This window comes from Schistocerca nitens, chromosome 3 (genome assembly GCF_023898315.1).
Source record: "Schistocerca nitens isolate TAMUIC-IGC-003100 chromosome 3, iqSchNite1.1, whole genome shotgun sequence".
NCBI classification, from domain to species: Eukaryota; Metazoa; Arthropoda; class Insecta; order Orthoptera; family Acrididae; genus Schistocerca; species Schistocerca nitens.
The window spans coordinates 116,187,645-116,210,572 of NC_064616.1; positions in this window are offsets into that span (position 1 = coordinate 116,187,645).

The window sequence follows — 22,928 nt, forward strand, 5'->3', positions numbered from 1 at the left end:
CCCCACTAGCTGTGTATCTTATGAGAAGCTTCGTTACCTTTGCAAGCGGTTTCTTGAAGTTGGTGATGGGATTATGTTGGTGACGAGGCATTGGCTACCTTAAGAGAGTCATAGTGCTTCCTGCCAGTTGCTCACCCAAATACACATTTTGAGATACTGTGGCCAGTCTGCCTGAAGCGATACGCCACTAGTTGTGTATCTTAAGAGAAACATCGTTACTCTTGCCAGCGGTTTCTTGACTTTGAAGCTGTGATTATACTGGTGACGAGATATTGGCTACCCTAAGAGAGTCATAGTGCTTCCTGCCAGTTGCTCACCCAAATACACATTTTGAGATACTGTGGCCAGTCTGCCTGAAGCGATACGCCACTAGTTGTGTATCTTAAGAGAAACATCGTTACTCTTGCCAGCGGTTTCTTGACTTTGAAGATGTGATTATACTGGTGACGAGATATTGGCTACCCTAAGAGAGTCACAGTGTTTCCTGCCAGTTGCTCATCCAAATACACATTTTTTAGATACTCTTTCCAGTCTGCCTGATAGCTACGCCACTAATTGTGTATCTTAAGAGTCATTGTAACTTTTGCCAGGGGTTTCTTGAAGTTGCTGATGTGATTATGCTGGTGACGAGGCATTGGCTACCTCAAGAGAGTCATAGAGATTCCTGCCAGTTCTTCACCCAAATACACATTTTTTAGATACTCTTTCCAGTCTGCCTGATAGCTACGCCACTAGTTGTGTATCTTAAGAGTCATTGTAACTTTTGCCAGGGGTTTCTTGAAGTTGCTGATGTGATTTTGCTGGTGACGAGGCATTGGCTACCCTATGAGTGTCATAGTGATTCCTGCTAGTTGCTCACCAAAATACACATTTTTTTGACACTTTGGCCAGTCTGCCTCAAGTGACACCCCACTAGCTGTGTATCTTATGAGAAGCTTCGTTACCTTTGCAAGCGGTTTCTTGAAGATGGTGATGGGATTATGTTGGTGACGAGGCATTGGCTACCTTAAGAGAGTCATAGTGCTTCCTGCCAGTTGCTCACCCAAATACACATTTTGAGATACTGTGGCCAGTCTGCCTGAAGCGATACGCCACTAGTTGTGTATTTTAAGAGAAACATCGTTACTCTTGCCAGCGGTTTCTTGACTTTGAAGATGTGATTATACTGGTGACGAGATATTGGTTACCCTAGGAGAGTCACAGTGTTTCGTGCCAGTTGCTCAATCAAATACACATTTTTTTGATACTGTTTCCAGTGTGCCTGAAGCGATGCGCCATTAGTTGTGTATCTTAAGAGAAACATCGTTACTTTTGCCAGGGGTTTCTAGAAGTTGCTGATTTGATTCTGCTGGTGACGAGGCATTGGCTACCTCAAGAGAGTCATAGAGATTCCTGCCAGTTCTTCAGCCAAATACACATTTTTTAGATACTCTTTCCAGTCTGCCTGATAGCTACGCCACTAGTTGTGTATCTTAAGAGTCATTGTAACTTTTGCCAGGGGTTTCTTGAAGTTGCTGATGTGATTTTGCTGGTGACGAGGCATTGGCTACCCTATAAGTGTCATAGTGATTCCTGCTAGTTGCTCACCCAAATACACATTTTTTTGATACTTTGGCCAGTCTGCCTCAAGTGACACCCCACTAGCTGTGTATCTTATGAGAAGCTTCGTTACCTTTGCAAGCGGTTTCTTGAAGTTGGTGATGGGATTATGTTGGTGACGAGGCATTGGCTACCTTAAGAGAGTCATAGTGCTTCCTGCCAGTTGCTCACCCAAATACACATTTTGAGATACTGTGGCCAGTCTGCCTGAAGCGATACGCCACTAGTTGTGTATCTTAAGAGAAACATCGTTACTCTTGCCAGCGGTTTCTTGACTTTGAAGCTGTGATTATACTGGTGACGAGATATTGGCTACCCTAAGAGAGTCATAGTGCTTCCTGCCAGTTGCTCACCCAAATACACATTTTGAGATACTGTGGCCAGTCTGCCTGAAGCGATACGCCACTAGTTGTGTATCTTAAGAGAAACATCGTTACTCTTGCCAGCGGTTTCTTGACTTTGAAGATGTGATTATACTGGTGACGAGATATTGGCTACCCTAAGAGAGTCACAGTGTTTCCTGCCAGTTGCTCATCCAAATACACATTTTTTAGATACTCTTTCCAGTCTGCCTGATAGCTACGCCACTAATTGTGTATCTTAAGAGTCATTGTAACTTTTGCCAGGGGTTTCTTGAAGTTGCTGATGTGATTATGCTGGTGACGAGGCATTGGCTACCTTAAGAGAGTCACAGTGATTCGTGCCAGTTGCTCACCCAAATACACATTTTTTAGATACTGTTTCCAGTGTGCCTGAAGCGATACGCCATTAGTTGTGTATCTTAAGAGAAACATCGTTACTTTTGCCAGGGGTTTCTAGAAGTTGCTGATTTGATTCTGCTGGTGACGAGGCATTGGCTACCTCAAGAGAGTCATAGAGATTCCTGCCAGTTCTTCACCCAAATACACATTTTTTAGATATTCTTTCCAGTCTGCCTGATAGCTACGCCACTAGTTGTGTATGTTAAGAGTCATTGTAACTTTTGCTAGGGGTTTCTTGAAGTTGCTGATGTGATTATGCTGGTGACGAGGCATTGGCTACCCTATGAGTGTCATAGTGATTCCTGCTATTTGCTCACCCAAATACACATTTTTTTGATACTTTGGCCAGTCTGCCTCAAGTGACACCCCACTAGCTGTGTATCTTATGAGAAGCTTCGTTACATTTGCAAGCGGTTTCTTGAAGTTGGTGATGGGATTATGTTGGTGACGAGGCATTGGCTACATTAAGAGAGTCATAGTGCTTCCTGCCAGTTGCTCACCCAAATACACATTTTGAGATACTTTGGCCAGTCTGCCTGAAGCGATACGCCACTAGTTGTTTATCTTAAGAGAAACATCGTTACTCTTGCCAGCGGTTTCTTGACTTTGAAGATGTGATTATACTGGTGACGAGATATTGGTTACCCTAGGAGAGTCACAGTGTTTCGTGCCAGTTGCTCACCCAAATACACATTTTTTAGATACTGTTTCCAGTGTGCCTGAAGCGATACGCCATTAGTTGTGTATCTTAAGAGAAACATCGTTACTTTTGCCAGGGGTTTCTAGAAGTTGCTGATTTGATTCTGCTGGTGACGAGGCATTGGCTACCTCAAGAGAGTCATAGAGATTCCTGCCAGTTCTTCACCCAAATACACATTTTTTAGATACTCTTTCCAGTCTGCCTGATAGCTACGCCACTAGTTGTGTATCTTAAGAGTCATTGTAACTTTTGCCAGGGGTTTCTTGAAGTTGCTGATGTGATTTTGCTGGTGACGAGGCATTGGCTACCCTATGAGTGTCATAGTGATTCCTGCTAGTTGCTCACCCAAATACACATTTTTTTGATACTTTGGCCAGTCTGCCTCAAGTGACACCCCACTAGCTGTGTATTTTATGATAAGCTTCGTTACCTTTGGAAGCGGTTTCTTGAAGTTGGTGATGGGATTATGTTGGTGACGAGGCATTGGCTACCTTAAGAGAGTCATAGTGCTTCCTGCCAGTTGCTCACCCAAATACACATTTTGAGATACTGTGGCCAGTCTGCCTGAAGCGATACGCCACTAGTTGTGTATCTTAAGAGAAACATCGTTACTCTTGACAGCGGTTTCTTGACTTTGAAGCTGTGATTATACTGGTGACGAGATATTGGCTACCCTAAGAGAGTCACAGTGTTTCGTGCCAGTTGCTCACTCAAATACACATTTTTTAGATACTGTGTCCAGTGTGCCTGAAGCGATACGCCACTAGTTGTGTATCTTAAGAGAAACATCGTTACTTTTGCCAGGGGTTTCTAGAAGTTGCTGATTTGATTCTGCTGGTGACGAGGCATTGGCTACCTCAAGAGAGTCATAGAGATTCCTGCCAGTTCTTCACCCAAATACACATTTTTTAGATACTCTTTCCAGTCTGCCTGATAGCTACGCCACTAGTTGTGTATCTTAAGAGTCATTGTAACTTTTGCCAGGGGTTTCTTGAAGTTGCTGATGTGATTTTGCTGGTGACGAGGCATTGGCTACCCTATGAGTGTCATAGTGATTCCTGCTAGTTGCTCACCCAAATACACATTTTTTTGATACTTTGGCCAGTCTGCCTCAAGTGACACCCCACTAGCTGTGTATCTTATGAGAAGTTTCGTTACCTTTGCAAGCGGTTTCTTGAAGTTGGTGATGGGATTATGTTGGTGACGAGGCATTGGCTACATTAAGAGAGTCATAGTGCTTCCTGCCAGTTGCTCACCCAAATACACATTTTGAGATACTGTGGCCAGTCTGCCTGAAGCGATACGCCACTAGTTGTGTATCTTAAGAGAAACATCGTTACTCTTGCCAGCGGTTTCTTGACTTTGAAGATGTGATTATACTGGTGACGAGATATTGGTTACCCTAAGAGAGTCACAGTGTTTCGTGCCAGTTGCTCACCCAAATACACATTTTTTAGATACTGTTTCCAGTGTGCCTGAAGCGATACGCCATTAGTTGTGTATCTTAAGAGAAACATCGTTACTTTTGCCAGGGGTTTCTAGAAGTTGCTGATTTGATTCTGCTGGTGACGAGGCATTGGCTACCTCAAGAGAGTCATAGAGATTCCTGCCAGTTCTTCACCCAAATACACATTTTTTAGATACTCTTTCCAGTCTGCCTGATAGCTACGCCACTAGTTGTGTATCTTAAGAGTCATTGTAACTTTTGCCAGGGGTTTCTTGAAGTTGCTGATGTGATTTTGCTGGTGACGAGGCATTGGCTACCCTATGAGTGTCATAGTGATTCCTGCTAGTTGCTCACCAAAATACACATTTTTTTGACACTTTGGCCAGTCTGCCTCAAGTGACACCCCACTAGCTGTGTATCTTATGAGAAGCTTCGTTACCTTTGCAAGCGGTTTCTTGAAGATGGTGATGGGATTATGTTGGTGACGAGGCATTGGCTACCTTAAGAGAGTCATAGTGCTTCCTGCCAGTTGCTCACCCAAATACACATTTTGAGATACTGTGGCCAGTCTGCCTGAAGCGATACGCCACTAGTTGTGTATTTTAAGAGAAACATCGTTACTCTTGCCAGCGGTTTCTTGACTTTGAAGATGTGATTATACTGGTGACGAGATATTGGTTACCCTAGGAGAGTCACAGTGTTTCGTGCCAGTTGCTCAATCAAATACACATTTTTTTGATACTGTTTCCAGTGTGCCTGAAGCGATGCGCCATTAGTTGTGTATCTTAAGAGAAACATCGTTACTTTTGCCAGGGGTTTCTAGAAGTTGCTGATTTGATTCTGCTGGTGACGAGGCATTGGCTACCTCAAGAGAGTCATAGAGATTCCTGCCAGTTCTTCAGCCAAATACACATTTTTTAGATACTCTTTCCAGTCTGCCTGATAGCTACGCCACTAGTTGTGTATCTTAAGAGTCATTGTAACTTTTGCCAGGGGTTTCTTGAAGTTGCTGATGTGATTTTGCTGGTGACGAGGCATTGGCTACCCTATAAGTGTCATAGTGATTCCTGCTAGTTGCTCACCCAAATACACATTTTTTTGATACTTTGGCCAGTCTGCCTCAAGTGACACCCCACTAGCTGTGTATCTTATGAGAAGCTTCGTTACCTTTGCAAGCGGTTTCTTGAAGTTGGTGATGGGATTATGTTGGTGACGAGGCATTGGCTACCTTAAGAGAGTCATAGTGCTTCCTGCCAGTTGCTCACCCAAATACACATTTTGAGATACTGTGGCCAGTCTGCCTGAAGCGATACGCCACTAGTTGTGTATCTTAAGAGAAACATCGTTACTCTTGCCAGTGGTTTCTTGACTTTGAAGCTGTGATTATACTGGTGACGAGATATTGGCTACCCTAAGAGAGTCATAGTGCTTCCTGCCAGTTGCTCACCCAAATACACATTTTGAGATACTGTGGCCAGTCTGCCTGAAGCGATACGCCACTAGTTGTGTATCTTAAGAGAAACATCGTTACTCTTGCCAGCGGTTTCTTGACTTTGAAGATGTGATTATACTGGTGACGAGATATTGGCTACCCTAAGAGAGTCACAGTGTTTCCTGCCAGTTGCTCATCCAAATACACATTTTTTAGATACTCTTTCCAGTCTGCCTGATAGCTACGCCACTAATTGTGTATCTTAAGAGTCATTGTAACTTTTGCCAGGGGTTTCTTGAAGTTGCTGATGTGATTATGCTGGTGACGAGGCATTGGCTACCCTCTGAGTGTCATAGTGATTCCTGCTAATTGCTCACCCAAATACACATTTTTTTTATACTTTGGCCAGTCTGCCTCAAGTGACACCCCACTAGCTGTGTATCTTATGAGAAGCTTCGTTACATTTGCAAGCGGTTTCTTGAAGTTGGTGATGGGATTATGTTGGTGACGAGGCATTGGATACCTTAAGAGAGTCATAGTGCTTCCTGCCAGTTGCTCACCCAAATACACATTTTGAGATACTGTGGCCAATCTGCCTGAAGCGATACGCCACTAGTTGTGTATCTTAAGAGAAACATCGTTACTCTTGCCAGCGGTATCTTGACTTTGAAGATGTGATTATACTGGTGACGAGATATTGGTTACCCTAAGAGAGTCACAGTGATTCGTGCCAGTTGCTCACCCAAATACACATTTTTTAGATACTGTTTCCAGTGTGCCTGAAGCGATACGCCATTAGTTGTGTATCTTAAGAGAAACATCGTTACTTTTGCCAGGGGTTTCTAGAAGTTGCTGATTTGATTCTGCTGGTGACGAGGCATTGGCTACCTCAAGAGAGTCATAGAGATTCCTGCCAGTTCTTCACCCAAATACACATTTTTTAGATATTCTTTCCAGTCTGCCTGATAGCTACGCCACTAGTTGTGTATCTTAAGAGTCATTGTAACTTTTGCTAGGGGTTTCTTGAAGTTGCTGATGTGATTATGCTGGTGACGAGGCATTGGCTACCCTATGAGTGTCATAGTGATTCCTGCTATTTGCTCACCCAAATACACATTTTTTTGATACTTTGGCCAGTCTGCCTCAAGTGACACCCCACTAGCTGTGTATCTTATGAGAAGCTTCGTTACATTTGCAAGCGGTTTCTTGAAGTTGGTGATGGGATTATGTTGGTGACGAGGCATTGGCTACATTAAGAGAGTCATAGTGCTTCCTGCCAGTTGCTCACCCAAATACACATTTTGAGATACTTTGGCCAGTCTGCCTGAAGCGATACGCCACTAGTTGTTTATCTTAAGAGAAACATCGTTACTCTTGCCAGCGGTTTCTTGACTTTGAAGATGTGATTATACTGGTGACGAGATATTGGTTACCCTAGGAGAGTCACAGTGTTTCGTGCCAGTTGCTCACCCAAATACACATTTTTTAGATACTGTTTCCAGTGTGCCTGAAGCGATACGCCATTAGTTGTGTATCTTAAGAGAAACATCGTTACTTTTGCCAGGGGTTTCTAGAAGTTGCTGATTTGATTCTGCTGGTGACGAGGCATTGGCTACCTCAAGAGAGTCATAGAGATTCCGGCCAGTTCTTCACCCAAATACACATTTTTTAGATACTCTTTCCAGTCTGCCTGATAGCTACGCCACTAGTTGTGTATCTTAAGAGTCATTGTAACTTTTGCCAGGGGTTTCTTGAAGTTGCTGATGTGATTTTGCTGGTGACGAGGCATTGGCTACCCTATGAGTGTCATAGTGATTCCTGCTAGTTGCTCACCAAAATACACATTTTTTTGACACTTTGGCCAGTCTGCCTCAAGTGACACCCCACTAGCTGTGTATCTTATGAGAAGCTTCGTTACCTTTGCAAGCGGTTTCTTGAAGATGATGATGGGATTATGTTGGTGACGAGGCATTGGCTACCTTAAGAGAGTCATAGTGCTTCCTGCCAGTTGCTCACCCAAATACACATTTTGAGATACTGTGGCCAGTCTGCCTGAAGCGATACGCCACTAGTTGTGTATTTTAAGAGAAACATCGTTACTCTTGCCAGCGGTTTCTTGACTTTGAAGATGTGATTATACTGGTGACGAGATATTGGTTACCCTAGGAGAGTCACAGTGTTTCGTGCCAGTTGCTCAATCAAATACACATTTTTTTGATACTGTTTCCAGTGTGCCTGAAGCGATGCGCCATTAGTTGTGTATCTTAAGAGAAACATCGTTACTTTTGCCAGGGGTTTCTAGAAGTTGCTGATTTGATTCTGCTGGTGACGAGGCATTGGCTACCTCAAGAGAGTCATAGAGATTCCTGCCAGTTCTTCAGCCAAATACACATTTTTTAGATACTCTTTCCAGTCTGCCTGATAGCTACGCCACTAGTTGTGTATCTTAAGAGTCATTGTAACTTTTGCCAGGGGTTTCTTGAAGTTGCTGATGTGATTTTGCTGGTGACGAGGCATTGGCTACCCTATAAGTGTCATAGTGATTCCTGCTAGTTGCTCACCCAAATACACATTTTTTTGATACTTTGGCCAGTCTGCCTCAAGTGACACCCCACTAGCTGTGTATCTTATGAGAAGCTTCGTTACCTTTGCAAGCGGTTTCTTGAAGTTGGTGATGGGATTATGTTGGTGACGAGGCATTGGCTACCTTAAGAGAGTCATAGTGCTTCCTGCCAGTTGCTCACCCAAATACACATTTTGAGATACTGTGGCCAGTCTGCCTGAAGCGATACGCCACTAGTTGTGTATCTTAAGAGAAACATCGTTACTCTTGCCAGTGGTTTCTTGACTTTGAAGCTGTGATTATACTGGTGACGAGATATTGGCTACCCTAAGAGAGTCATAGTGCTTCCTGCCAGTTGCTCACCCAAATACACATTTTGAGATACTGTGGCCAGTCTGCCTGAAGCGATACGCCACTAGTTGTGTATCTTAAGAGAAACATCGTTACTCTTGCCAGCGGTTTCTTGACTTTGAAGATGTGATTATACTGGTGACGAGATATTGGCTACCCTAAGAGAGTCACAGTGTTTCCTGCCAGTTGCTCATCCAAATACACATTTTTTAGATACTCTTTCCAGTCTGCCTGATAGCTACGCCACTAATTGTGTATCTTAAGAGTCATTGTAACTTTTGCCAGGGGTTTCTTGAAGTTGCTGATGTGATTATGCTGGTGACGAGGCATTGGCTACCCTCTGAGTGTCATAGTGATTCCTGCTAATTGCTCACCCAAATACACATTTTTTTTATACTTTGGCCAGTCTGCCTCAAGTGACACCCCACTAGCTGTGTATCTTATGAGAAGCTTCGTTACATTTGCAAGCGGTTTCTTGAAGTTGGTGATGGGATTATGTTGGTGACGAGGCATTGGCTACCTTAAGAGAGTCATAGTGCTTCCTGCCAGTTGCTCACCCAAATACACATTTTGAGATACTGTGGCCAATCTGCCTGAAGCGATACGCCACTAGTTGTGTATCTTAAGAGAAACATCGTTACTCTTGCCAGCGGTATCTTGACTTTGAAGATGTGATTATACTGGTGACGAGATATTGGTTACCCTAAGAGAGTCACAGTGATTCGTGCCAGTTGCTCACCCAAATACACATTTTTTAGATACTGTTTCCAGTGTGCCTGAAGCGATACGCCATTAGTTGTGTATCTTAAGAGAAACATCGTTACTTTTGCCAGGGGTTTCTAGAAGTTGCTGATTTGATTCTGCTGGTGACGAGGCATTGGCTACCTCAAGAGAGTCATAGAGATTCCTGCCAGTTCTTCACCCAAATACACATTTTTTAGATATTCTTTCCAGTCTGCCTGATAGCTACGCCACTAGTTGTGTATCTTAAGAGTCATTGTAACTTTTGCTAGGGGTTTCTTGAAGTTGCTGATGTGATTATGCTGGTGACGAGGCATTGGCTACCCTATGAGTGTCATAGTGATTCCTGCTATTTGCTCACCCAAATACACATTTTTTTGATACTTTGGCCAGTCTGCCTCAAGTGACACCCCACTAGCTGTGTATCTTATGAGAAGCTTCGTTACATTTGCAAGCGGTTTCTTGAAGTTGGTGATGGGATTATGTTGGTGACGAGGCATTGGCTACATTAAGAGAGTCATAGTGCTTCCTGCCAGTTGCTCACCCAAATACACATTTTGAGATACTTTGGCCAGTCTGCCTGAAGCGATACGCCACTAGTTGTTTATCTTAAGAGAAACATCGTTACTCTTGCCAGCGGTTTCTTGACTTTGAAGATGTGATTATACTGGTGACGAGATATTGGTTACCCTAGGAGAGTCACAGTGTTTCGTGCCAGTTGCTCACCCAAATACACATTTTTTAGATACTGTTTCCAGTGTGCCTGAAGCGATACGCCATTAGTTGTGTATCTTAAGAGAAACATCGTTACTTTTGCCAGGGGTTTCTAGAAGTTGCTGATTTGATTCTGCTGGTGACGAGGCATTGGCTACCTCAAGAGAGTCATAGAGATTCCGGCCAGTTCTTCACCCAAATACACATTTTTTAGATACTCTTTCCAGTCTGCCTGATAGCTACGCCACTAGTTGTGTATCTTAAGAGTCATTGTAACTTTTGCCAGGGGTTTCTTGAAGTTGCTGATGTGATTTTGCTGGTGACGAGGCATTGGCTACCCTATAAGTGTCATAGTGATTCCTGCTAGTTGCTCACCCAAATACACATTTTTTTGATACTTTGGCCAGTCTGCCTCAAGTGACACCCCACTAGCTGTGTATCTTATGAGAAGCTTCGTTACCTTTGCAAGCGGTTTCTTGAAGTTGGTGATGGGATTATGTTGGTGACGAGGCATTGGCTACCTTAAGAGAGTCATAGTGCTTCCTGCCAGTTGCTCACCCAAATACACATTTTGAGATACTGTGGCCAGTCTGCCTGAAGCGATACGCCACTAGTTGTGTATCTTAAGAGAAACATCGTTACTCTTGCCAGCGGTTTCTTGACTTTGAAGCTGTGATTATACTGGTGACGAGATATTGGCTACCCTAAGAGAGTCACAGTGTTTCGTGCCAGTTGCTCACTCAAATACACATTTTTTAGATACTGTGTCCAGTGTGCCTGAAGCGATACGCCACTAGTTGTGTATCTTAAGAGAAACATCGTTACTTTTGCCAGGGGTTTCTAGAAGTTGCTGATTTGATTCTGCTGGTGACGAGGCATTGGCTACCTCAAGAGAGTCATAGAGATTCCTGCCAGTTCTTCACCCAAATACACATTTTTTAGATACTCTTTCCAGTCTGCCTGATAGCTACGCCACTAGTTGTGTATCTTAAGAGTCATTGTAACTTTTGCCAGGGGTTTCTTGAAGTTGCTGATGTGATTTTGCTGGTGACGAGGCATTGGCTACCCTATGAGTGTCATAGTGATTCCTGCTAGTTGCTCACCCAAATACACATTTTTTTGATACTTTGGCCAGTCTGCATCAAGTGACACCCCACTAGCTGTGTATCTTATGAGAAGTTTCGTTACCTTTGCAAGCGGTTTCTTGAAGTTGGTGATGGGATTATGTTGTTGACGAGGCATTGGCTACATTAAGAGAGTCATAGTGCTTCCTTGCAGTTGCTCACCCAAATACACATTTTGAGATACTGTGGCCAGTCTGCCTGAAGCGATACGCCACTAGTTGTGTATCTTAAGAGAAACATCGTTACTCTTGCCAGCGGTTTCTTGACTTTGAAGATGTGATTATACTGGTGACGAGATATTGGCTACCCTAAGAGAGTCACAGTGTTTCGTGCCAGTTGCTCACCCAAATACACATTTTTTAGATACTGTTTCCAGTGTGCCTGAAGCGATACGCCATTAGTTGTGTATCTTAAGAGAAACATCGTTACTTTTGCCAGGGGTTTCTAGAAGTTGCTGATTTGATTCTGCTGGTGACGAGGCATTGGCTACCTCAAGAGAGTCATAGAGATTCCTGCCAGTTCTTCACCCAAATACACATTTTTTAGATACTCTTTCCAGTCTGCCTGATAGCTACGCCACTAGTTGTGTATCTTAAGAGTCATTGTAACTTTTGCCAGGGGTTTCTTGAAGTTGCTGATGTGATTTTGCTGGTGACGAGGCATTGGCTACCCTATGAGTGTCATAGTGATTCCTGCTAGTTGCTCACCAAAATACACATTTTTTTGACACTTTGGCCAGTCTGCCTCAAGTGACACCCCACTAGCTGTGTATCTTATGAGAAGCTTCGTTACCTTTGCAAGCGGTTTCTTGAAGTTGGTGATGGGATTATGTTGGTGACGAGGCATTGGCTACCTTAAGAGAGTCATAGTGCTTCCTGCCAGTTGCTCACCCAAATACACATTTTGAGATACTGTGGCCAGTCTGCCTGAAGCGATACGCCACTAGTTGTGTATCTTAAGAGAAACATCGTTACTCTTGCCAGCGGTTTCTTGACTTTGAAGATGTGATTATACTGGTGACGAGATATTGGCTACCCTAAGAGAGTCACAGTGTTTCCTGCCAGTTGCTCATCCAAATACACATTTTTTAGATACTCTTTCCAGTCTGCCTGATAGCTACGCCACTAGTTGTGTATCTTAAGAGTCATTGTAACTTTTGCCAGGGGTTTCTTGAAGTTGCTGATGTGATTATGCTGGTGACGAGGCATTGGCTACCCTCTGAGTGTCATAGTGATTCCTGCTAATTGCTCCCCCAAATACACATTTTTTTTATACTTTGGCCAGTCTGCCTCAAGTGACACCCCACTAGCTGTGTATCTTATGAGAAGCTTCGTTACATTTGCAAGCGGTTTCTTGAAGTTGGTGATGGGATTATGTTGGTGACGAGGCATTGGCTACCTTAAGAGAGTCATAGTGCTTCCTGCCAGTTGCTCACCCAAATACACATTTCGAGATACTGTGGCCAATCTGCCTGAAGCGATACGCCACTAGTTGTGTATCTTAAGAGAAACATCGTTACTCTTGCCAGCGGTTTCTTGACTTTGAAGATGTGATTATACTGGTGACGAGATATTGGTTACCCTAAGAGAGTCACAGTGATTCGTGCCAGTTGCTCACCCAAATACACATTTTTTAGATACTGTTTCCAGTGTGCCTGAAGCGATACGCCATTAGTTGTGTATCTTAAGAGAAACATCGTTACTTTTGCCAGGGGTTTCTAGAAGTTGCTGATTTGATTCTGCTGGTGACGAGGCATTGGCTACCTCAAGAGAGTCATAGAGATTCCTGCCAGTTCTTCACCCAAATACACATTTTTTAGATATTCTTTCCAGTCTGCCTGATAGCTACGCCACTAGTTGTGTATCTTAAGAGTCATTGTAACTTTTGCTAGGGGTTTCTTGAAGTTGCTGATGTGATTATGCTGGTGACGAGGCATTGGCTACCCTATGAGTGTCATAGTGATTCCTGCTAGTTGCTCACCCAAATACACATTTTTTTGATACTTTGGCCAGTCTGCCTCGAGTGACACCCCACTAGCTGTGTATCTTATGAGAAGCTTCGTTACATTTGCAAGCGGTTTCTTGAAGTTGGTGATGGGATTATGTTGGTGACGAGGCATTGGCTACATTAAGAGAGTCATAGTGCTTCCTGCCAGTTGCTCACCCAAATACACATTTTGAGATACTTTGGCCAGTCTGCCTGAAGCGATACGCCACTAGTTGTTTATCTTAAGAGAAACATCGTTACTCTTGCCAGCGGTTTCTTGACTTTGAAGATGTGATTATACTGGTGACGAGATATTGGTTACCCTAGGAGAGTCACAGTGTTTCGTGCCAGTTGCTCACCCAAATACACATTTTTTAGATACTGTTTCCAGTGTGCCTGAAGCGATACGCCATTAGTTGTGTATCTTAAGAGAAACATCGTTACTTTTGCCAGGGGTTTCTAGAAGTTGCTGATTTGATTCTGCTGGTGACGAGGCATTGGCTACCTCAAGAGAGTCATAGAGATTCCGGCCAGTTCTTCACCCAAATACACATTTTTTAGATACTCTTTCCAGTCTGCCTGATAGCTACGCCACTAGTTGTGTATCTTAAGAGTCATTGTAACTTTTGCCAGGGGTTTCTTGAAGTTGCTGATGTGATTTTGCTGGTGACGAGGCATTGGCTACCCTATGAGTGTCATAGTGATTCCTGCTAGTTGCTCACCCAAATACACATTTTTTTGATACTTTGGCCAGTCTGCCTCAAGTGACACCCCACAAGCTGTGTATCTTATGAGAAGCTTCGTTACCTTTGCAAGCGGTTTCTTGAAGTTGGTGATGGGATTATGTTGGTGACGAGGCATTGGCTACCTTAAGAGAGTCATAGTGCTTCCTGCCAGTTGCTCACCCAAATACACATTTTGAGATACTGTGGCCAGTCTGCCTGAAGCGATACGCCACTAGTTGTGTATCTTAAGAGAAACATCGTTACTCTTGCCAGCGGTTTCTTGACTTTGAAGATGTGATTAAACTGGTGACGAGATATTGGTTACCCTAAGAGAGTCACAGTGTTTCGTGCCAATTGCTCACTCAAATACACATTTTTTAGATACTGTTTCCAGTGTGCCTGAAGCGATACGCCACTAGTTGTGTATCTTAAGAGAAACATCGTTACTTTTGCCAGGGGTTTCCAGAAGTTGCTGATTTGATTCTGCTGGTGACGAGGCATTGGCTACCTCAAGAGAGTCATAGAGATTCCTGCCAGTTCTTCACCCAAATACACATTTATTAGATACTCTATCCAGTCTGCCTGATAGCTACGCCACTAGTTGTGTATCTTAACAGTCATTGTAACTTTTGCCAGGGGTTTCTTGAAGTTGCTGATGTGATTATGCTGGTGACGAGGCATTGGCTACCCTATGAGTGTCATAGCGATTCCTGCTAATTGCTCACCCAAATACACATTTTTTTATACTTCGGCCAGTCTGCCTCAAGTGACACCCCACTAGCTGTGTATCTTATGAGAAGCTTCGTTACATTTGCAAGCGGTTTCTTGAAGTTGGTGATGGGATTATGTTGGTGACGAGGCATTGGCTACCTTAAGAGAGTCATAGTGCCTCCTGCCAGTTGCTCACCCAAATACACATTTTGAGATACTGTGGCCAATCTGCCTGAAGCGATACGCCACTAGTTGTGTATCTTAAGAGAAACATCGTTACTCTTGCCAGCGGTTTCTTGACTTTGAAGATGTGATTATACTGGTGACGAGATATTGGTTACCCTAAGAGAGTCACAGTGATTCGTGCCAGTTGCTCACCCAAATATACATTTTTTAGATACTGTTTCCAGTGTGCCTGAGGCGATACGCCATTAGTTGTGTATCTTAAGAGAAACATCGTTACTTTTGCCAGGGGTTTCTAGAATTTGCTGATTTGATTCTGCTGGTGACGAGGCATTGGCTACCTCAAGAGAGTCATAGAGATTCCTGCCAGTTCTTCACCCAAATACACATTTTTTAGATATTCTTTCCAGTCTGCCTGATAGCTACGCCACTAGTTGTGTATCTTAAGAGTCATTGTAACTTTTGCCAGGGGTTTCTTGAAGTTGCTGATGTGATTATGCTGGTGACGAGGCATTGGCTACCCTATGAGTGTCATAGTGATTCCTGGTAGTTGCTCACCCAAATACACATTTTTTTGATACTTTGGCCAGTCTGCCTCAAGTGACACCCCACTAGCTGTGTATCTTATGAGAAGCTTCGTTACATTTGCAAGCGGTTTCTTGAAGTTGGTGATGGGATTATGTTGGTGACGAGGCATTGGCTACATTAAGAGAGTCATAGTGCTTCCTGCCAGTTGCTCACCCAAATACACATTTTGAGATACTGTGGCCAGTCTGCCTGAAGCGATACGCCACTAGTTGTGTATTTTAAGAGAAACATCGTTACTCTTGCCAGCGGTTTCTTGACTTTGAAGATGTGATTATACTGGTGACGAGATATTGGTTACCCTAGGAGAGTCACAGTGTTTCGTGCCAGTTGCTCAATCAAATACACATTTTTTTGATACTGTTTCCAGTGTGCCTAAAGCGATGCGCCATTAGTTGTGTATCTTAAGAGAAACATCGTTACTTTTGCCAGGGGTTTCTAGAAGTTGCTGATTTGATTCTGCTGGTGACGAGGCATTGGCTACCTCAAGAGAGTCATAGAGATTCCTGCCAGTTCTTCAGCCAAATACACATTTTTTAGATACTCTTTCCAGTCTGCCTGATAGCTACGCCACTAGTTGTGTATCTAAAGAGTCATTGTAACTTTTGCCAGGGGTTTCTTGAAGTTGCTGATGTGATTTTGCTGGTGACGAGGCATTGGCTACCCTATAAGTGTCATAGTGATTCCTGCTAGTTGCTCACCCAAATACACATTTTTTTGATACTTTGGCCAGTCTGCCTCAAGTGACACCCCACTAGCTGTGTATTTTATGAGAAGCTTCGTTACCTTTGGAAGCGGTTTCTTGAAGTTGGTGATGGGATTATGTTGGTGACGAGGCATTGGCTACCTTAAGAGAGTCATAGTGCTTCCTGCCAGTTGCTCACCCAAATACACATTTTGAGATACTGTGGCCAGTCTGCCTGAAGCGATACGCCACTAGTTGTGTATCTTAAGAGAAACATCGTTACTCTTGACAGCGGTTTCTTGACTTTGAAGCTGTGATTATACTGGTGACGAGATATTGGCTACCCTAAGAGAGTCACAGTGTTTCGTGCCAGTTGCTCACTCAAATACACATTTTTTAGATACTGTGTCCAGTGTGCCTGAAGCGATACGCCACTAGTTGTGTATCTTAAGAGAAACATCGTTACTTTTGCCAGGGGTTTCTAGAAGTTGCTGATTTGATTGTGCTGGTGACGAGGCATTGGCTACCTCAAGAGAGTCATAGAGATTCCTGCCAGTTCTTCACCCAAATACACATTTTTTAGATACTCTTTCCAGTCTGCCTGATAGCTACGCCACTAGTTGTGTATCTTAAGAGTCATTGTAACTTTTGCCAGGGGTTTCTTGAAGTTGCTGATGTGATTTTGCTGGTGACGAGGCATTGGCTACCCTATGAGTGTCATAGTGATTCCTGCTAGTTGCTCACCCAAATACACATTTTTTTGATACTTTGGCCAGTCTGCCTCAAGTGACACCCCACTAGCTGTGTATCTTATGAGAAGTTTCGTTACCTTTGCAAGCGGTTTCTTGAAGTTGGTGATGGGATTATGTTGGTGACGAGGCATTGGCTACATAAGAGAGTCATAGTGCTTCCTGCCAGTTGCTCACCCAAATACACATTTTGAGATACTGTGGCCAGTCTGCCTGAAGCGATACGCCACTAGTTGTGTATCTTAAGAGAAACATCGTTACTCTTGCCAGCGGTTTCTTGACTTTGAAGATGTGATTATACTGGTGACGAGATATTGGTTACCCTAAGAGAGTCACAGTGTTTCGTGCCAGTTGCTCACCCAAATACACATTTTTTAGATACTGTTTCCAGTGTGCCTGATGCGATACGCCATTAGTTGTGTATCTTAAGAGAAACATCGTTACTTTTGCCAGGGGTTTCTAGAAGTTGCTGATTTGATTCTGCTGGTGACGAGGCATTGGCTACCTCAAGAGAGTCATAGAGATTCCTGCCAGTTCTTCACCCAAATACACATTTTTTAGATACTCTTTCCAGTCTGCCTGATAGCTACGCCACTAGTTGTGTATCTTAAGAGTCATTGTAACTTTTGCCAGGGGTTTCTTGAAGTTGCTGATGTGATTTTGCTGGTGACGAGGCATTGGCTACCCTATGAGTGTCATAGTGATTCCTGCTAGTTGCTCACCAAAATACACATTTTTTTGACACTTTGGCCAGTCTGCCTCAAGTGACACCCCACTAGCTGTGTATCTTATGAGAAGCTTCGTTACCTTTGCAAGCGGTTTCTTGAAGATGGTGATGGGATTATGTTGGTGACGAGGCATTGGCTACCTTAAGAGAGTCATAGTGCTTCCTGCCAGTTGCTCACCCAAATACACATTTTGAGATACTGTGGCCAGTCTGCCTGAAGCGATACGCCACTAGTTGTGTATTTTAAGAGAAACATCGTTACTCTTGCCAGCGGTTTCTTGACTTTGAAGATGTGATTATACTGGTGACGAGATATTGGTTACCCTAGGAGAGTCACAGTGTTTCGTGCCAGTTGCTCAATCAAATACACATTTTTTTGATACTGTTTCCAGTGTGCCTGAAGCGATGCGCCATTAGTTGTGTATCTTAAGAGAAACATCGTTACTTTTGCCAGGGGTTTCTAGAAGTTGCTGATTTGATTCTGCTGGTGACGAGGCATTGGCTACCTCAAGAGAGTCATAGAGATTCCTGCCAGTTCTTCAGCCAAATACACATTTTTTAGATACTCTTTCCAGTCTGCCTGATAGCTACGCCACTAGTTGTGTATCTTAAGAGTCATTGTAACTTTTGCCAGGGGTTTCTTGAAGTTGCTGATGTGATTTTGCTGGTGACGAGGCATTGGCTACCCTATAAGTGTCATAGTGATTCCTGCTAGTTGCTCACCCAAATACACATTTTTTTGATACTTTGGCCAGTCTGCCTCAAGTGACACCCCACTAGCTGTGTATCTTATGAGAAGCTTCGTTACCTTTGCAAGCGGTTTCTTGAAGTTGGTGATGGGATTATGTTGGTGACGAGGCATTGGCTACCTTAAGAGAGTCATAGTGCTTCCTGCCAGTTGCTCACCCAAATACACATTTTGAGATACTGTGGCCAGTCTGCCTGAAGCGATACGCCACTAGTTGTGTATCTTAAGAGAAACATCGTTACTCTTGCCAGCGGTTTCTTGACTTTGAAGCTGTGATTATACTGGTGACGAGATATTGGCTACCCTAAGAGAGTCATAGTGCTTCCTGCCAGTTGCTCACCCAAATACACATTTTGAGATACTGTGGCCAGTCTGCCTGAAGCGATACGCCACTACTTGTGTATCTTAAGAGAAACATCGTTACTCTTGCCAGCGGTTTCTTGACTTTGAAGATGTGATTATACTGGTGACGAGATATTGGCTACCCTAAGAGAGTCACAGTGTTTCCTGCCAGTTGCTCATCCAAATACACATTTTTTAGATACTCTTTCCAGTCTGCCTGATAGCTACGCCACTAATTGTGTATCTTAAGAGTCATTGTAACTTTTGCCAGGGGTTTCTTGAAGTTGCTGATGTGATTATGCTGGTGACGAGGCATTGGCTACCCTCTGAGTGTCATAGTGATTCCTGCTAATTGCTCACCCAAATACACATTTTTTTTATACTTTGGCCAGTCTGCCTCAAGTGACACCCCACTAGCTGTGTATCTTATGAGAAGCTTCGTTACATTTGCAAGCGGTTTCTTGAAGTTGGTGATGGGATTATGTTGGTGACGAGGCATTGGCTACCTTAAGAGAGTCATAGTGCTTCCTGCCAGTTGCTCACCCAAATACACATTTTGAGATACTGTGGCCAATCTGCCTGAAGCGATACGCCACTAGTTGTGTATCTTAAGAGAAACATCGTTACTCTTGCCAGCGGTATCTTGACTTTGAAGATGTGATTATACTGGTGACGAGATATTGGTTACCCTAAGAGAGTCACAGTGATTCGTGCCAGTTGCTCACCCAAATACACATTTTTTAGATACTGTTTCCAGTGTGCCTGAAGCGATACGCCATTAGTTGTGTATCTTAAGAGAAACATCGTTACTTTTGCCAGGGGTTTCTAGAAGTTGCTGATTTGATTCTGCTGGTGACGAGGCATTGGCTACCTCAAGAGAGTCATAGAGATTCCTGCCAGTTCTTCACCCAAATACACATTTTTTAGATATTCTTTCCAGTCTGCCTGATAGCTACGCCACTAGTTGTGTATCTTAAGAGTCATTGTAACTTTTGCTAGGGGTTTCTTGAAGTTGCTGATGTGATTATGCTGGTGACGAGGCATTGGCTACCCTATGAGTGTCATAGTGATTCCTGCTATTTGCTCACCCAAATACACATTTTTTTGATACTTTGGCCAGTCTGCCTCAAGTGACACCCCACTAGCTGTGTATCTTATGAGAAGCTTCGTTACATTTGCAAGCGGTTTCTTGAAGTTGGTGATGGGATTATGTTGGTGACGAGGCATTGGCTACATTAAGAGAGTCATAGTGCTTCCTGCCAGTTGCTCACCCAAATACACATTTTGAGATACTTTGGCCAGTCTGCCTGAAGCGATACGCCACTAGTTGTTTATCTTAAGAGAAACATCGTTACTCTTGCCAGCGGTTTCTTGACTTTGAAGATGTGATTATACTGGTGACGAGATATTGGTTACCCTAGGAGAGTCACAGTGTTTCGTGCCAGTTGCTCACCCAAATACACATTTTTTAGATACTGTTTCCAGTGTGCCTGAAGCGATACGCCATTAGTTGTGTATCTTAAGAGAAACATCGTTACTTTTGCCAGGGGTTTCTAGAAGTTGCTGATTTGATTCTGCTGGTGACGAGGCATTGGCTACCTCAAGAGAGTCATAGAGATTCCGGCCAGTTCTTCACCCAAATACACATTTTTTAGATACTCTTTCCAGTCTGCCTGATAGCTACGCCACTAGTTGTGTATCTTAAGAGTCATTGTAACTTTTGCCAGGGGTTTCTTGAAGTTGCTGATGTGATTTTGCTGGTGACGAGGCATTGGCTACCCTATGAGTGTCATAGTGATTCCTGCTAGTTGCTCACCCAAATACACATTTTTTTGATACTTTGGCCAGTCTGCCTCAAGTGACACCCCACTAGCTGTGTATCTTATGAGAAGCTTCGTTACCTTTGCAAGCGGTTTCTTGAAGTTGGTGATGGGATTATGTTGGTGACGAGGCATTGGCTACCTTAAGAGAGTCATAGTGCTTCCTGCCAGTTGCTCACCCAAATACACATTTTGAGATACTGTGGCCAGTCTGCCTGAAGCGATACGCCACTAGTTGTGTATCTTAAGAGAAACATCGTTACTCTTGCCAGCGGTTTCTTGACTTTGAAGATGTGATTAAACTGGTGACGAGATATTGGTTACCCTAAGAGAGTCACAGTGTTTCGTGCCAATTGCTCACTCAAATACACATTTTTTAGATACTGTTTCCAGTGTGCCTGAAGCGATACGCCACTAGTTGTGTATCTTAAGAGAAACATCGTTACTTTTGCCAGGGGTTTCCAGAAGTTGCTGATTTGATTGTGCTGGTGACGAGGCATTGGCTACCTCAAGAGAGTCATAGAGATTCCTGCCAGTTCTTCACCCAAATACACATTTATTAGATACTCTATCCAGTCTGCCTGATAGCTACGCCACTAGTTGTGTATCTTAACAGTCATTGTAACTTTTGCCAGGGGTTTCTTGAAGTTGCTGATGTGATTATGCTGGTGACGAGGCATTGGCTACCCTATGAGTGTCATAGCGATTCCTGCTAATTGCTCACCCAAATACACATTTTTTTATACTTCGGCCAGTCTGCCTCAAGTGACACCCCACTAGCTGTGTATCTTATGAGAAGCTTCGTTACATTTGCAAGCGGTTTCTTGAAGTTGGTGATGGGATTATGTTGGTGACGAGGCATTGGCTACCTTAAGAGAGTCATAGTGCTTCCTGCCAGTTGCTCACCCAAATACTTATTTTGAGATACTGTGGCCAATCTGCCTGAAGCGATACGCCACTAGTTGTGTATCTTAAGAGAAACATCGTTACTCTTGCCAGCGGTTTCTTGACTTTGAAGATGTGATTATACTGGTGACGAGATATTGGTTACCCTAAGAGAGTCACAGTGATTCGTGCCAGTTGCTCACCCAAATATACATTTTTTAGATACTGTTTCCAGTGTGCCTGAGGCGATACGCCATTAGTTGTGTATCTTAAGAGAAACATCGTTACTTTTGCCAGGGGTTTCTAGAATTTGCTGATTTGATTCTGCTGGTGACGAGGCATTGGCTACCTCAAGAGAGTCATAGAGATTCCTGCCAGTTCTTCACCCAAATACACATTTTTTAGATATTCTTTCCTGTCTGCCTGATAGCTACGCCACTAGTTGTGTATCTTAAGAGTCATTGTAACTTTTGCCAGGGGTTTCTTGAAGTTGCTGATGTGATTATGCTGGTGACGAGGCATTGGCTACCCTATGAGTGTCATAGTGATTCCTGGTAGTTGCTCACCCAAATACACATTTTTTTGATACTTTGGCCAGTCTGCCTCAAGTGACACCCCACTAGCTGTGTATCTTATGAGAAGCTTCGATACATTTGCAAGCGGTTTCTTGAAGTTGGTGATGGGATTATGTTGGTGACGAGGCATTGGCTACATTAAGAGAGTCATAGTGCTTCCTGCCAGTTGCTCACCCAAATACACATTTTGAGATACTGTGGCCAGTCTGCCTGAAGCGATACGCCACTAGTTGTGTATTTTAAGAGAAACATCGTTACTCTTGCCAGCGGTTTCTTGACTTTGAAGATGTGATTATACTGGTGACGAGATATTGGTTACCCTAGGAGAGTCACAGTGTTTCGTGCCAGTTGCTCAATCAAATACACATTTTTTTGATACTGTTTCCAGTGTGCCTGAAGCGATGCGCCATTAGTTGTGTATCTTAAGAGAAACATCGTTACTTTTGCCAGGGGTTTCTAGAAGTTGCTGATTTTATTCTGCTGGTGACGAGGCATTGGCTACCTCAAGAGAGTCATAGAGATTCCTGCCAGTTCTTCAGCCAAATACACATTTTTTAGATACTCTTTCCAGTCTGCCTGATAGCTACGCCACTAGTTGTGTATCTTAAGAGTCATTGTAACTTTTGCCAGGGGTTTCTTGAAGTTGCTGATGTGATTTTGCTGGTGACGAGGCATTGGCTACTCTATAAGTGTCATAGTGATTCCTGCTAGTTGCTCACCCAAATACACATTTTTTTGATACTTTGGCCAGTCTGCCTCAAGTGACACCCCACTA